Genomic DNA, 16,577 nt, shown 5'->3' with positions numbered 1-16,577 from the left:
TTTCATTAGTTTTGGCATTGTTAAGTAGTATTTTATTTGAGTTTCTCTAACACTTGAATTATCATCTTAAAAACAATCTTATACAGCCCTCAGACTTGACAATATCTGGCTCCTTTTTGGTTTGTATTCACTGTGTGAGTTCCACCAAATATCTGTCAGAAATCTTACATTTACTGAAAGGGTGAAAATGCAGCAAGTCACCTGTTAAACATTATTTCTTGGTGGGCTCAACTACAAGCATCTAAGGTTGTATTTTGTAGTGTAAACCAGGCATTTATCTTTATTTTCTAATTTCCTACCTAATAAGCCTAATATTTCAGTAGGCAGGTAGGTTATTTTCTTAAACGTTTTAAATTATTTTGCAGAAAATTTTTTTATATCAACTCCCTTGGCGGTATTCTGTCACAGAAATCTGTCAAAGGATAAGCATTTACCTAGCCAATAAAGAAAATGCTGTTTTAAAACTTTCAAAACAAATGTGCTTTTTTCAAAAAAAACCCCCAAAACAAACAAAAAAAAAACCCGAACACAAAACCAAACAACTAAGTGTACAGAAATTTTTTTTCTGTTGCCAACTCAGCATATAAAGGTCCAGCTTTCAGCAACTAAGGTATGGATTTTTATTATGTTTTTCATCTTAAACAATACAGTCAAGGTTTGTCTAAAAAAGGTTGACAAGCAGATCCTCCTCTTTTGAAAGACTAGAACATTCCCAAGCTCATCATACTAAGCTGCAGAATAATTTAGGATAGGTAACAATCATTTTTTTGCCTTAGATCCCTTGAAATTTCATGGATCTACACTACGAGCTCAGCTTTACCCAATACAACCACCAACACCAAATATTAATCAACCTCAGAAAACAAACACAGAAGTACAAACAGAAAAATACAAAACCAGACAGATTAAAAGATTATTTAAGTACTATACAAGCAATAAGAAAAATAGCTTCTTCTCCCAGGTCTGCCAAAGTTTTTCCAAGAAATGAGCATGTTACCTATCCTTTATGAGGCATATTTACAAAAAGTGAGGAAAATAGTTTCTCACCTCAATTTAAACTGAAAATTAATGCAATCTAGTAAAGAAAGACTTCATTTCTCAGGTATTTGTACAGCCCCTAGCGCTGTAAGGGTCCTATCCAAAATTTGGTAGGGATACCTGAATTGTTTTGTTATTTTAAAATATAGTAATAACCCTGAAGTCCCACAAGTTTTCTGTATACAGCTTATCACAAACCACTTTTTAGAGATTGTGCAGAGGACACGCAACTTTTTTCCAAGGGATTTAAATAAGAAAAAAATGACAACTTGGTAGAAGAGAGCAATTACAGGCATAACATTCAGGAACAGAAAGGTGGACAGAGCAAGTCAGACCAGAGGAAGTCAACACGTGATAGAATTGAGCAGGAACTGAAAACAACAAAAGCAAGTCTAACATAGTTTGCAAGAAGTAATAATGGAGGTTAGGTGGGATGCATTTTAAAACTTGATGCATTAAAGACTTGGCTACAAAGTTCTCGTCCAGAGAGAAGATGCTGCAAAAATGACACAGAAAAAAAGAAAAAAAATCTACAACCCAACTCATTTTATATTAAGATACATGCCTCCTTTATTTTATCCACACACAAGGCTGGTAAACAATTATTATTCTTCTTTGACAGATCATAAAGGAACTTCATGTCTGCATCCTAACCTTGAAACTAAGGCAACATCGAGTTTACAAGGCAATCAGTACAGGGCAACTCTTGAAAGAAAAAAAAACCACCGACCACTATATGTGAAAGTAATAGATACACATTTAGACTGAAAACAGAACTAATTATTGCAGTTGGGTGCTTCCTCACTTTAAAGCTAGGACTTCTTTTAGCACAACCTAAAGCTAACAAAGGCCATCTTTTTAAGTGTGTCAGCTCCCACAAGGCATTGTACCATGGGGGCTGGGAAATCTATTTCATAGAGCTAGTTCCTCATAGAAATCGCTATCGCTGGAAAGATCTCTTTGCCAAACACAGAGAGCACATTTTGGCTATACACTTAGTGTCTATGAGAAAGTAATTGGACCTGGGGCACCAGCAGTACTTGGGGTCAGGCCTTTCAGTGCCTGCACTCAGGACTCACAGAAACCTGACTGCCGCACAGAGGGTCCTGTGGTTCCCCTGGCACAGCGCCTCTACTGCCTCACCCTGCAAAACAACTGGTCCTGTGGAGAGCTGACTACTTACCCTGGGTGCTCTTAACAGATCCAGAAGCCACTTAGCTGGCAAAGGTGAGAAAGTGTTATGACAATTCACAGTGCTCATCCTGCACTCTTAACATCGAGGCCAATAGTCTCCACAGGACATGATGACAACGCCCTGGGCTGAAGAACACTTCACTTACATTTACAAGCCATCTTTGCTTCCAGGTGTCTTAGAAGACACGTCATTCAGCAGCTGAGAGAAAGTCTCTCCTTGCCTGGCACCAGGATTGAATACTGGACAAGAAGCAGGAGGTGACAGCCTTTTGGCCAAGGCTGCCAGAGCAAGCCTGTATCTGACACATGCCATGAGAACTGAGAGTTCTCATAGAGCAGAGAGCATTTCTGGCTTTAAATATCTCATCTGAAAGCACCAGACATTATAAACTGCACAGAGCTGAATTCTTTGACCTTGGAGGGATGAAAAGCTGAGTCAGTCTTGCTGGGATTCAGAGCAGCCAGGAGTCTAGATACTTGAAACCTGTAGTTCAACGATAAAACAGGAAGGGAAGAGCTATCGGGATTGGTTTTTTTCTTTATCCCCTAGCCCTTTTCCTCATGCAGCAAAGCTTTTCTGAAGGTATTCTAATAAGAAGAAATCTTTTGCTTCAGGAAAGCACATTTTGACACTCTTTAAGAGTGATTTTTGTGATGATCCTTCTGACATTATACATATGTACACATGTGTGTATATATATATATATATATGTAGGATATTAATGCAGTTAAAATTACTGTGACCATACCAAACCAGTTTAAGGGATTTATATTAGGCATTTTTATGTTTGATTTGAGGGATGTGAAGTGTGGTTAGGTGTCTTTATTTTTAAATTAATAGAAAATATTAGATACAAAACTGAATATGAGAAAGAAAATACTCCATGGGCCTTTGCACAAGAGAACTGATTGAACAGCATGTGTGCCCACTCAGCAAACAAGGGACAAGGACCTTTTAAGCACCGACAAAATAGAAAAAGTCTATAGCAAAAACTTTTTAGGGTTAGGGACATAGCTGAGGTCTCCCTTCCTCTGTACGAAAACCTGCAGAAGCCGAGAAACCCAGGATGGCAGCCACCTTTTCTGGATCATGACAGTGATGTCAGATATGGTTGCCTATCCCTTGTCACTTCACCCACTGTATGTCCTGCTCCCTTACTGCATAGAGCAGCAATCTGACCTCCCCCTGGCTCTCTGTCCAGCTCAGCTTTTCCTTTTTCTCCTTCCCTTTCTGTGGCAGGAAAGACCTGGCCCAGCACATGATAGGGGTAATACATACAACTTCCACTTTCTGCAGCTAGAATCTGCTTTAATGAGTGGCTGTTTTCATCAAAACAGCAAAGCAAAAGGCACATTTTTTCCCCCCTAGTCCACAGAAATATTAGTACTCAGACATAAATTAGTTGCAAGGTGATTCCTTGAAGCCATTTTTGCATTCATGTATCATTAATTTTATGCCAGTAGTATCAGTATGTCTCATTACAGAATGTACAGACAGTTCGTTATATAGCATAGGCCATACTTACAATACAAAATACAAATATTCTACTTCAACAGACAAACATGGTATCTTCTAATACATACAAATCTTTTTTCTTTTAGATACAACTCCAGAACTTCAGGCATTATGGATAACTGTACATCTCCCTTAAGCCAGTAGCATTCAACACAGACCAGAAAAAATTAAAATTAAAAAAAAAAAAAAAAAAAAAGGCAAGCACAGAATTTTGTCAATATTTCTTTCATGATGCAGCAGTGATTTTTTTATAGACGGGTGCAAGTAAATTAAGACATGGCATAGGATTTTCTTTATTATTATTCTTAATTTCTCAATTATTTCAAAGGAAATATTTCACCAGCATTTTTTGAATACTGCAAGTTTTAATCAATGCCTGAGCACTTCTGATAAAGAGGACTCCTTTGACTTGACTTTCCAAGGATGAGTTCCTGGATGCAGACCCATTCCAGATCTGCCAGAGGGTGGGAAGGACAGGACACTAACCCACCACTGTTATAATGCAAAATGACCAACAGAAGTCTAGAGCACAGGGTTCCCTCAACTCCTCTTTAAAGAAAGAAGGCTTTCTTCCATTGAGGACACACTCTGATCCCCTCTAAGTGGCCTTTGCATTGCCATATACTGACAGAAATATTCACAGTCTTAAAACTGTACCAATTTCCACTGCTGGAGTCAGGTTCTGTCATCAATTCATAGCTGTTTTAGGAGGAACCAAGCTTCTGTTTCTCTCTGTTCAGTGCTAAGCTATGTAGGAACTAATTAATTTATGATATAATAAAAATCTTTAGAGCAAAGTAAAGATTAAATAGTAGCATCCTTTCAAGTTCACCAGTATACACCCATCTCCAGCTACATGTCAGTATGAAACTGCATACACAGAGGAACTCAAGCCTCCAGATTAACTGTCCACATTCAGCTACTTTGGGGAAGAGTATATGTATTTACAAAACATATTGCCCTCAGTAATGATGAGTAAAACCAGCTGTGTAACAAAACTGAAAGCAACACATTTCCTACTGTTGAACGCTGTCTCACTCATAATTGTACCAGTCATGAATCTGCCTCAACAGCAAACAAAACTGTATTAAATCTGTAGTGTCTCTACATTTGCTCATGTTCTGACTCAGGTAAGTAGGCTTGCTCTTCATAGTAAGATTCTCTTCATTACTCCATACTCTTTCATGTCTTCATATACAGACCTTAGTGAAACACTTAGGTCCATACAGAAATGGCCAGGAAGTATTCTACAGCCAAGGTATTCAGCTGGAGTCAGAATCAGCAAAGATGTTCACCAAGAAACAAGTAGTGTCATCACAACTCCATTATTAACGAGTGTTCCCCAGGACAAACAATGCTGTGAGAAGTGTGTGGAATAGACAGTAACAGGAACTTTTAAAAAAATAATGTTTAAAACACAGCATGATTTGCATTCTCATTATTAGAAAAACTAAAAAAAATCTGCACTGTATGCTTCACAGCAGGTCATCTCTCTATTAATACTGTCAAAAGTTGATCCTTTTCCCCCAGTATGTTTGCCCTCATTTTTAACTCTTGCAAGTGACTTGATTACCACTAGAATTTCTCAGGCTAGGCCTAACAAAATACATTATTATTAGTAAAGGCACAATATTTCAACCAAATATATCTTATATTTGCTCCTTATAAACTGTTCTTTGACAGTCCCTAAAGTCGCAAGTTAAAATGCATGGCTCACCAGCTCTCTTCACATCTCCAATTCTGACACTAGCCAGACATCAGCTGTCCCGCCCTCTTTCCCATCCTCTTGCTAACTCATACCTTCCGAGTTTGCCTGATGAGAGCACAGCAAGCACAGGAGACCACTATTTTCACACTGAAAAATGCATCACAAGTAAATAAAGCATCATTCTAATGCTCATTTACAGTCATCTGCTTTGGGATTTGCAGTAGAAAAAAACCTCAGCAAACGTACACAGACCATACTGAAAAAAAAGCATATATGATGCAGTATAAACTAACTAATTAAGACATAGGAGCTCCATTCCAGCTTGTGCCAGACGAGACCATCGCACCCATCCCTATGAAAAGCAGTAAGATCTCATTATATTTACTACTCCATACTTTATGAAGTATAAGGGACTAAAACCCACAATAAATACAGACACCACTACAAGATTAGTGGTTGGCATTTTTCTTGCTGCATTTTTGAAATATAAACTACACAGACAGAACAGAGCCAGAGACCACTCCCTAATTCCTAGTGGACATATTGATCAATTAAAATGACATGTGTCTGGTCTTTTCTTTCTTTCTAATAGCAAGCAGCTGAAAGACTGAGTCTTTTAAACATGCAAAATCAAACAATTAGTGTTGTATACCATCCAGCAAGATTAACTTGAAGTTAAGCAAAATTAGCCTGGCCTCCAGAAACCAGACCTTAATACGATATAAACAAATATCAGATATTTTAAAGAATTACTGAATATTATAAACATGTTTTTAGCCAGCTTGCTAAATGTAAGAAATATGTATTTTCTTCCTACGATAGAGGTAGAAGCTTTAAAATTATTACTATTATTTTTTTCCATAGCAAACCCCCTCAGAATGCATGAATCTTTGACTACACCTTTTACTGCAGTTGCAGCAGAAAAAAAAAAAGCTTGTTTTCCTTCCAGTAAAAGATAGATCTAAAATTCAATAAATTCATATTACTATTTAAAAAAACAGACTAAAAGCAAGTCAAACAGTGGGAAAGCTAAAAGCCACGTTACTTTAAAAATATCTGATTATTGTTTGACAATTCTGTCAATGTTTTCCTTTTTTTAAGAATACCAACAGAAATAGGACAGTACTGAACCATATTTAAAATCAATATTGTTCCAGTTGCTTGTTCAGCACTGGTTCACAGTATTTTCTGTACTATCATGTTATGGAAGGCCAATGAAAGTAAATAGGTGATATTCATGCTGTTGAAATAAAATAGGTTAAAAGAAGAGCTCCACATAATAAGAATGCTTAAATAAAGAGAAAGGGAAAGGAACAAGCTATGTTTGTGGCATTAAAAGTGAAAACAGCTATTCTTTCCATTTAAGCAAATCAGACTGTAGCAACTTTAATTGGATTGTGAAATTTAAATATATTCTTAGCAAATCTTTAGGGTATTATCACAAACACAAAGACAAGTCTAAACATTCAGACTGAATGCATTTTCTGTAGGCCTTTGTCTTAACCTGTCTGCCTGAAAAATAATATTTAGGCATGCAGCATCTTTCTTCAAAATGATTTTCACAAGGCAAAATCCACACATTCTTATATTAGGAAAACCTTATAAACAGGAAAAAACAACGGTGCAATTAAGAACAGAACAACATTTTGCACTTACCATGTCCTGTTCAAATCATCCTCTTTTGATGTTTACGGCACATCTGTAAGATGCAATACTAGGAGGTGCCTTGTGTGACCTGCTGCATGATGCTGTGACATCAGTTCAGATGATGCAGCTCATTATGGGAAAGACTGCTGTTGCTATGGCAACAGAGATGTGATACGAATCCTTACTGCATTTCCAGGGGAGCCCGAGACAATACGGAAGCCCTTTAAAGACACAGACAAAACACAAACAGGCTTTTAAAGTACTGTGCCATAGGTTTCAGAGCCCACATTCAAGTACATGTCTTTTATTAAGGAATATTTTAGACAAATTATTCCTGCATGGTGATACAGAATGCAGATGTATGAGCTATAAATAATTTTTATATTTAAAACTTAGTATCACGTGTGTCAATTTAAGAACAAATTTTATAAGTCAAATTTGGTTATCGTGTAAGGGAACCTTACTTAAAATGAACAGTCAGTGGTACGATTTTACCACTAGGTCTGTACAGACAACAGTTATTGAACAGTATTTTAAGAAATATACATTTTCACCCTGCCCCACCCTGCTCCTACATCCAATCTGTCATTTAGAAGAAAAATCTTGTTGCTAGGGAAAAATGCTTGATACTTCAAAATGAGCAGATTTCACACTGTTGAATGAATGACAATGAGTTTTAAAAAAAAACAAACGGGGGGTGGGGGGGTGGTGTGGTTATTCACAAGAGGGTAAAGAAGTTTCTAACCAACCAAGTAAAAATCTCCTTATCATTTTTCAACTGTAGGGCAACCTGCACTACCATCTGCATGCTGAGTAGCCTGGCTTTCATCTGCCTATCAGACAGATGGATGAGTGAGGACTTTGGAAGCTGTGGGCCATGCTGCTGCTAGCCTCTACTGCCCAGGTAGAAAGGGAAGGCCAGAAGGGACAGCCCCTCCCCATAACCTACCTCAGGGGCTGGGATTGGTGAGGCTGAGCCTGTAGATGTTATCTTTGGCACTGGGAACCTGCTTGCATCCTCTGTTCACAGTAGTGATGAGAGAAGCAAAGGCTATGTGAACAAGTACCAAAAGGAGCTGTCTGGAAATTAAAATTCACAACCAAAGAAGAACCAGCACATTTTTGGCCACTCGCCAGTTCTATTTGGGTGAGAAAAGTTTCTGGCAAAACCTGCTTTCCCTAGCCATGAAAATCCCTTTCTACACAGTAGGGGAAAAAAAAAAAAAAAAAAGAAAAAAAAGTACACAAAAGGCTGGACCCTAAACACTTGATATGCTGAAGCCCAGAGTAAAGCAAAGGCCCAGCTTGAACCAAGAAGCCTCAATGCCTTGAAGATGTCCAACAAACATGGGTGCCACTTTCTGAAGCCCCTCATTCCATTAAACTTCAACCTGTGAGTCAAAATTTTGATTTCAGAGGAAACCACAGGAAATAATTATATGCTTTTACCCATCATCCACTTTTGAAAGAAAAGTTACATTCGTACCTTTTGATTAATGGATTAAATACAAAGCATCTCCATAAATCTAGGAAATGTCATAGCCTTTCTAATTAGTGCTGTCTTGACACTCTATGTTTTCATTTTTGACTGTTTTTCTCTTTTAACATTAATCCTATGTAATTCCAAACAACACAATAAAGCTCTCAAACTGACTCAATAACAAATCCAGTCCAGTGGCCTATAGTAGAGTGTTAGTCCCAAAAGAGCTATAGCTCTAGATTTTTGAATGTTTAAAACTTTCTTAGGTCTCTGAGGATACGAGTCACAATTTCGGTGAGGACTACATGATTGAAACATGATTTGGGTTGGACTGACATGAAAGCTAAGGAATGTCATTGCAACTTAGCAAAGTTTGCAGCATGCTAAATGCCACACCGTTCAAATTATATGAGTTTCTGAAAGTTTTCATTAAAGGAATATTTTTCTTTTGCTAATTATTATTTGATATAATTTTTACTACCCTGACTGCTATGGGAATAGAGTTGAATGGAGACAGTGATCTTTTGTTTTTCTTAGGAAAAGTAGGACATCCAGGATCATCATTATGGCAAGCCAGGAGTCAATCTAGTTGATATGAGGGCTCTGCCTCATGTCTGTCAGCTTGGTCCTTGTTCCTGAACACTGGGAAAGTGCAACTGGTGGGACAGGCACATCAGGAAAGCCCACCCTGGGCTTGCCCCACCACAGTGTAGTAGCCAGCCCCACCAGGCATCCCTCTCCAGGCTTATGCTCCACAGTCTCCAGAACATATTTGGCTGTGTGTGACCTCCGTGTAAGCTCCTCTTGCAGTCGTGAAGTAGAAGCATGGCTAACATGGACACAGAGAAATATAGGGAGGGGAGGGAGGTCAGGCAGGAGCAGGGGAATTATCAGGCTATTTTTACAAAGACCTCTGCCGGTTTACTGTTAACTACAGACTGAATGAGTCTGTTTATTCACATATGCAAATGATAAGTAAATGAAGACAAAATTATAGTGATTTTCCTGACTTCTGAGTGTTTAGTATTTTTTAAATACCAGTCTGTTGCTGGTATTTCTCCAGAAATGTTTATTATGAGCCAGGGCATATGTCAGATCGCATGCAAAACAGCTATACCAGGAACGTCCCAGGAAGGGTGTAAACTAAAGATTTGTCATGTAGGTGTTATGAATTTTGCTATAGTGACTTTACATGGAGGACTGCAACCACTAGATGCTAAAAGGAAGTTCTACCTTATGATTACAAAAGGTAGCACTCTCAAGCTTTGCAAGCCCGTAATTAAAACTGCAGATCTAGAGGAAGAGAACTGTGCGTAGCTGCTCCAGTTGCCTTTTTTTCCCCCTTTGGCAGGGTGTAGAAATGAAGCTTTTGTTTTAAGACAGCTGCAGTTATTCACCGAACCCAGAACTGACATATCTTTTAAATCTAAGCCTTAAAGTTGCTTTCCATTTGCATTCCTTCCAGTTCACTGGAACAAAAGATGGAAAGAGAGAGAGAGTGCACCCAACCCATTCTATCACCACATAAACACCTTGATCATTTTGAAGTATCACCAGTAGGTTTCCAACCCAAAAGCACAGGGCTTTGATTATACCTTTTTCCTACCAAAACAGAAATATTTCATCCTACTTTCAACCATCATAACGCAGGTCATTGCTGGCCATAGATTTCTTACTCTAAATCCTTATTTTAGTCACATTCTTCCTCTCCAACACAAGCTGTAGTGTCTTTCCCTTTCCTCACACTGGGATTCCCCCCCATTGTTTTGAAGGGAACAAATTTTATTAATGTTCTGTATTGAGTCTGGCTGAGCCTCACAGCAGTCCTTATAGTGCTGTGCTTTGTACTGGTAATACACTAGTGTTTTGAGCACTGCTGAGCCTGAGCCATGCTCACACATCATCAGGGCTGTCTCTCCAACATTCCACCACCACCACCAGTAGGCTGGGGGTGGGCAAGATCTTGGAAGAGGGCACAGGCAGGACAGCTGACCCAAACTGACCAAAGGGATATTCCATACCATATGATATCTGCTCAGATATAAAAGCTAAGAGGAAGGGGGTGGGGGCATTTGTTATTTACGATGTTTTCCAGAGCAACCACTACAAGTACTGAAGCACTGCTTCCCACGAAGTGGTTAAATATCACCTGCTGTTGGTAGAGAATGACATCCTTTTTTTCCTTTGCTTGCAAGTGCACAACCTTAGCTATTGCTTCATTAAACTGCCTTTATCTTGACCCACAAGGTGTTTTTCATCTTATTTTCTCCCCCCCATTCTGCTGAGGAGGGGAGTGATAGACCTGCTTGGTGGGCACACGGTGCCCAGCCAGGCTCAACCCACCACAAGGTCATCTGAAGGGAAGAAGTGTTTCGCCTACCTGCTGCCATTATTTTTCCTTACAATCAGTTTATGTGGATAACTAACATTTGCACAATCCACAGAGGTTTTCAATGAGCAAGTCTTTGCCATGTAAGCAGGCACTGCCTTAACTTTAAAAAGTTCTGTTTCCCCTCAATAAGACCAGTAATAAGCCAAGGACTAACCGTGACATGATTTACTTTCCATTTAATTATGTTCAAGAAAATGAGTTAGGAGCAAACTCACAAACACAGCTAAACCAAGTAAAATGCCATTGCAGACCTTTTCTCTGCAAAATCCAGATGTTTCCTTTTATGTTGTTTCCCCTCTCTGAATGAAGGAAAGCAGCTGCTTACCAGTTGCCAGCTACACTACCCAAACAGCCAAGAAAGAAAGGGGGAAGTACATGGAAGGACCAAAGGAAATGAGAATTCCATATTCTGAATTACTTGTCAGATAAATCAGAAGCAGGCTTTAAATTAAAAATAAAATGCAAAATCACAATTACCGAATGCCAGTGCACAACACATCAGCAATGTGTAATGGCACTCAAAGGAAGTCATGATTCTCATGCAAGATTTTGCAATCCAGTTCAAGAACCCATGTCCCAGATTTTGGATGGAGTGCCTTAACTAAACAGCTATATATCAGGGTTTCCATTCCACCACTGACCTTGTCAGAAGGAAAGGCTAGGTCACACATATTGATAAGAACTCTATCCCTTTTCTCTAAAAGGAAAGGGTTATAAATCGAGGTCTTATTGAATCTACTGTATTGAATCCATCAGCTGAATGTTGAAGGTCAGAGATATGCATAGTCTGCTTTGACTAAACTCATTAAACACCTATGTCTACCTACAGTGTAGGTAGGGGATATTGTCCACTCTGTCATCAAGGTCATCTGATCGGACAAGGGAGAACGACTTTAAAGTGAAAGAGGATAAATTTAGATCGTATATTAGGAAGAAATTCTGTACTGTGAGGGTGGTGAGGCACTGGCACAGGTTGCCCAGAGAAGCTGTGGGTTCCCCATCCCTGAAAGTGCTCAAGGCCAGGTTGGATGCGGCTGGGAGCAACCTGGTCTAGTGGAAGGTGTCCCTGCCCATGGGTGATCTTTAAGGTTCCTTCTAACCCAAATCGTTATATGATTCTATGAAGCTGACTACCGTCACTGATTGACTTCTATACCATATTTGGCCAACATGTTCTAAAACATTTTATTTTCCTTCATCCACCTTAGCCCCCTCCAGTCAATCTGTGATGCTCCTCCCCACTTGTTTCACATATTTACTATATATTGCATTTTAGGAACAACAGGATAATGGCATAAACATTGTACACACAAATGACTGAAAAATCCATGGGAAAAGCTGAATAACCATTTTGGCTTCATGCTGCTGGATTTACAGCTATTTGCTCTGAAACTGGGTAGTTTAAAGTTAGCTCAGGCATTCCAGTATTAGGCTAAACTTCTAGTTTAGTTTAAAGCTAAGTCACCTCCTGTACACACATACCCACAGAGGGTAAAACACAGCATGGTTCCCACATACCCACAGAGGGTAAAACACAGCATGGTTCCCCATACTAGTTAAAGCAGGGACCTATTTTTAGCATCTGAAAGCAACAGTCATTTTATTAAAAAATTAATAATGAAAAAAAGATTGTTTTTATCTTAACAGGCTCAATGCTTTCAAGAGCATCTTGTTACAGCAGTTACAAGGCTGCTTTAATCTTTCGTATTTTCTTTTTAAAAACATAGTTCAACATTAAGTGGACTCCAAGTTAGTACTTAAACACAGTAGGATGGAAAAAAGTCTGGCTATTATTGTAATAGAATATGGGTAAAAGAAACCACACGCACAACAAAAAAACACAACAGGAGGAACACAGCAAGAAATATCAGATAACTTATGGTGACCACAGGTTGCTGCAAGGTACTAAACCCCACTACATAGCAGAAATAATCAGCACTAGTAGAAAACAACTCATTATATCTTTAAGTAGATGCTATACACTAGTTTGATAGCCCTGAAGAAAGACTGTACAGAAAAAATGCTGAACAGGTCCATCAACACCTTACAAGCCCTACTTGGCATATTACCACCTCATACTAGGTAGTTTGTGTAGCAGGTACTTTTATAAGCAGAATAAAAAAATTACATTCCAATAATTGACCCATTTGTTGAAATGACCCAGGTACTGGGAGACAGTAAATCTGTTTATTTTATTATCTTAAAAAAAACCAAAAAACAAACAAAAAAAAAAACCAACACACCACCAAAACCACACCACAAATTTAAAAAAGGCTGTGGCTGCTTTATTTTTTCCACCTTGGCTGTTGGTATCAAACAACAATCGATGTCATTCCCTAACAAGTGAACAGGATGCAAGCTGGATGCCTGTGCCTGGAGCAGGGCTGTACATACCCTCCTCGGGACACACCACTACAGCTCTTTTGGGAAGTCTCTGCGAGGGCTTACTAGCAGAGTACATACGCACTGTAGAAGCCAACTCACCAAACTTTTTGCACACAACACAAGTTTACTCACTCCATGCTATAAACTGTAACTGCTTACATTTACTATCTAAAGATAAGTATATTTAGTTACATTATTATTATGGCTAGAATATCTTGTTACGAACTTACTTATTCAGAAACCCTACAATGTGGGCATGAATAATGTATCTTTAAATACTTTATTTCATATATTGAAAATACAGTCACTACTTATTATGTTTATTACTTCTAAATTAAATTTTATATTACAAACATCCTCACATCTGAAAAGGCATTAACTATCTTTTGGGCCTTGGACATGTATCTTCTGCCTAGCAGAGCTGAGGTACTATTATCTCACTAGTTGCCTCTCCATGTCCAGGAGGTAGCTCTGGCTACGGTTTATAGTCTGAATGAATCTTTTGGGCTTTAGAGATCATAAAAAGAGTTGAACAAGTGTGACGTTACCCCCAGACTGAAGCACAGCATAAATTTAACAACTCAGCAAATTCAGACCTCCCGCAGATAGCACTGCTCTGAAACCAAGTTCTCCTGACAGAGGCGGCACACTGGAGCCGCAGGCCTGCCCTCCCTTTGCCTGCCCACATGAACTCAGCACCCAATTCAAACCCAAACCCACGACAGAAACAGCTTTTCCCACTGGCAAAAAAATCAAATTTATCAACAGCTATTCCCCCCCCCCCCTCATTGCACCAAAGCCAGAGTCCTTACCAACCTGCTGCCACAAGCACAGCCTCTCCCAGCCGCCGCCGGCTGAAATGGCCAACACCTGGGCTGCCAGGCCCGGCAGAGCCCTCCCTGCCCCCTCAGCTTCCACCCCTCGTATGTGGGCTCCCAGACACACAGATGCTAAATCTAGTTGTCAGGGCAGGGCTGGGGGCCAATAAAGCTTTTTGCAGCTCTCCCAATTTCATCAAGGTCCCTGAATCTAAAAGCCGACCCCAGAGCACAGGCTGAGTAGATTTCCCACTCAAGAGCAGCTGCTGGCCCATGATGGGTCTGGTGACCTACAGGCAATGCTCTAGCTGGGCTTTGCCCTTGTTTTCCCACAATTTCCTTCCAAGTGAAGTTGTTGGGAGTTGGAGAAGACAAGGCCAAAGCTGTGTCAGGGCACAAAGACTGAATGGCCCTCTGATTTTTGAACACATTTTCTTTAAACAGTTAGGGAGCTCAGAATGCTCACGGGACAGTGCAAAACAGCTTACCTCAAGTCTCGGCCACAGAGCAGATTTACCTGCCCTTTGGTATGGCTAGCTGGCCAATGTATATATATGCAAAACAAACCGAGGGACCGAAATCTGAGTCAAACAAGGTTAAAATCTGAAAATCTGGGCACGGTGTGCCTGCTGCCACTCAGAGAAGGCCCCTTACCCCAGGGCCAGGCGCGCCAGCCATCTTCACCAGCAACACTCAGTCTTGTTGCAGCACTGTGGTCCCCTGAGACAACCGGGGCCAAAACACCAAGAGGCAGCACTGTCTCCACAACACATGGAATGCAATGGTCCCCTCGGATCCAGAAAAGAGGCCAAGACTATGTCAAGCCACTCAGGTGCTTTTCAAAAGGAAGACTAGATCTAAACTGGTTGATCCTCATATGTGTGCTTAAACTAGCTTTCTGGTTTAAAGCAAAAGCACATTTTCAAAGCAACTCTCCCAACCATCTACATTGATTGTACTTGCATTCAAATCACTGAGCAGTCTCTGAGGACACAAACTGCATTCCTTTCTCACAAGACTAAACCAGAAGATGAACTCCATGAGTGCACCCAATGCACTGCAACTGCTAAGAAGTATTTAATCCTGGGAACTAGATGGGGTCTAGTCTGCAGTGAAACCTCCTGCAATGCTTCTAATGTAGTTGTTTGGCCCCCAGAACCAGCTGTGTTGCTTCACAGCTGTGCTCTCACTGAGAGGCAGAGCTTGCTTGGGTGGGCACTGCCACTGAGGCAGGGCCATGAGACCAGGCTGGGCCTGTGGGTTCCCTGCAACACACCTTCACTGGTCACAGCTTCAGGAACAGCTGGCTCTGAACCAGCATTATTATCTCTGTGCTGCATTAGAGAGACTGCATAGCCTCAAAATCTGGCTTCTCCCTGAAGACAGTACAGCTGCATTCACACAGCACAGCATCTAATCTAGTAAGTCCTAGTAGACCTGGGCTGGCTCTGCATCATTGCCTCTTCTCCTTCCAGTCTTACAAGAAAACCACATCTTCTCCCCATCCTCCTCCTCCTCCAGGCTTTCCCTATGCCACAGCCCATCTCTCCACCCCTCTCCTTTGCTTGCATCCTCCCCAAACAAATTACCTGTATCACTCAACCTCCATGTGCTCTCAGTCTTCAAAATTTCTCAAAACCAATTCATGTATGTTGGGAGAACTTTTCAGGTGTTGCTGGCCACAGTCTCTGATTATTGCATTCTCACTTGGTGTGGTTGAGTCTCCACAGTCCTTGGTACAGTGGGTCTGACACTGCCCCATGCCTTTGCAGCTCCTGTAGGTGTCTAGCTGGGCCTTTACCTGCCACTGGGAAGAAACATGCATCTGTGCTTTGGATGGCAAATGAAAAAGGGATCTTACTATTGCAAGACTGAATTCAGCAATTTTCCTATAAAATTGACAAATAAAATTTGTCAAATGCAGCTGAGCTGATCCAGTTGTTCACTGTCCACCAAAAAAAAAAAAAAAAAAAGATAAATCTTAATCCTTCCTTCCTAGAGCCTTCTTAACTTTCCAGGTGTGCAGTTTCACCCCTTCCCTCATACCAATGAAACTTGCGAGATACTTTCATCAGCCTATTTAACACACTAGTTCAGAAAGAAAATGATACAATTTTTGCTGGGTTTATTTCCTGCTAAATTAGTAAAATAAATTGACTGACAGAGGATAAACAGTCGAGTCTGTGCCACTCCCACTTCTAGGAGAAGTAAGCTAAGAGATGGTTTCACCTCTCTCCAAACTGCTCATTTCCTTTGATGTATTTTTTCTGGGCTTGGTGGGGAAGGGCTCATGCCTCAGAGAGTGCTTGATGCTGGATCAGGGCTGGCAACGACAGGAGACAGCCTGACACTTACTTCAGTGTGGTTATGTAATGCTTGTATGTATTGCTGCTCTTATG

At 40.2% G+C, this 16,577-nt stretch overlaps 1 protein-coding gene and 1 long non-coding RNA gene across 5 annotated transcripts in view; one reads left to right on the top strand and one right to left on the bottom strand.

The window, feature by feature from the left end:
* AKAP6 (A-kinase anchoring protein 6) overlaps window positions 1-7,408 on the bottom strand; it is a 287,417-nt gene extending 280,009 nt beyond the window's left edge. For both annotated transcript variants that reach the window (XM_037395841.1, XM_037395842.1), the window contains exon 1: window positions 7,113-7,408. The gene's annotated coding sequence lies outside the window, so the exon portion shown is untranslated. The remainder of the gene's footprint in view (window positions 1-7,112) is intronic.
* Window positions 1-16,577, top strand: part of LOC119151673 — a 58,634-nt gene that overhangs the window by 18,459 nt on the left and 23,598 nt on the right. Inside the window, exon 4 of one of the 3 annotated variants that reach the window (XR_005105497.1) lies at window positions 3,835-3,916. The exons of the other annotated variants lie outside the window; for them this stretch is intronic. This is a non-coding gene — a long non-coding RNA (uncharacterized LOC119151673). Of the gene's footprint in view, window positions 1-3,834; window positions 3,917-16,577 lie in introns of those variants that run through there. 3 annotated transcript variants of the gene reach the window in all.

The sequence above is a fragment of the Falco rusticolus genome, chromosome 7 (assembly GCF_015220075.1).
Source record: "Falco rusticolus isolate bFalRus1 chromosome 7, bFalRus1.pri, whole genome shotgun sequence".
NCBI lineage: Eukaryota > Metazoa > Chordata > Aves > Falconiformes > Falconidae > Falco > Falco rusticolus.
This window is presented reverse-complemented; position numbering and strand designations above follow the sequence as displayed.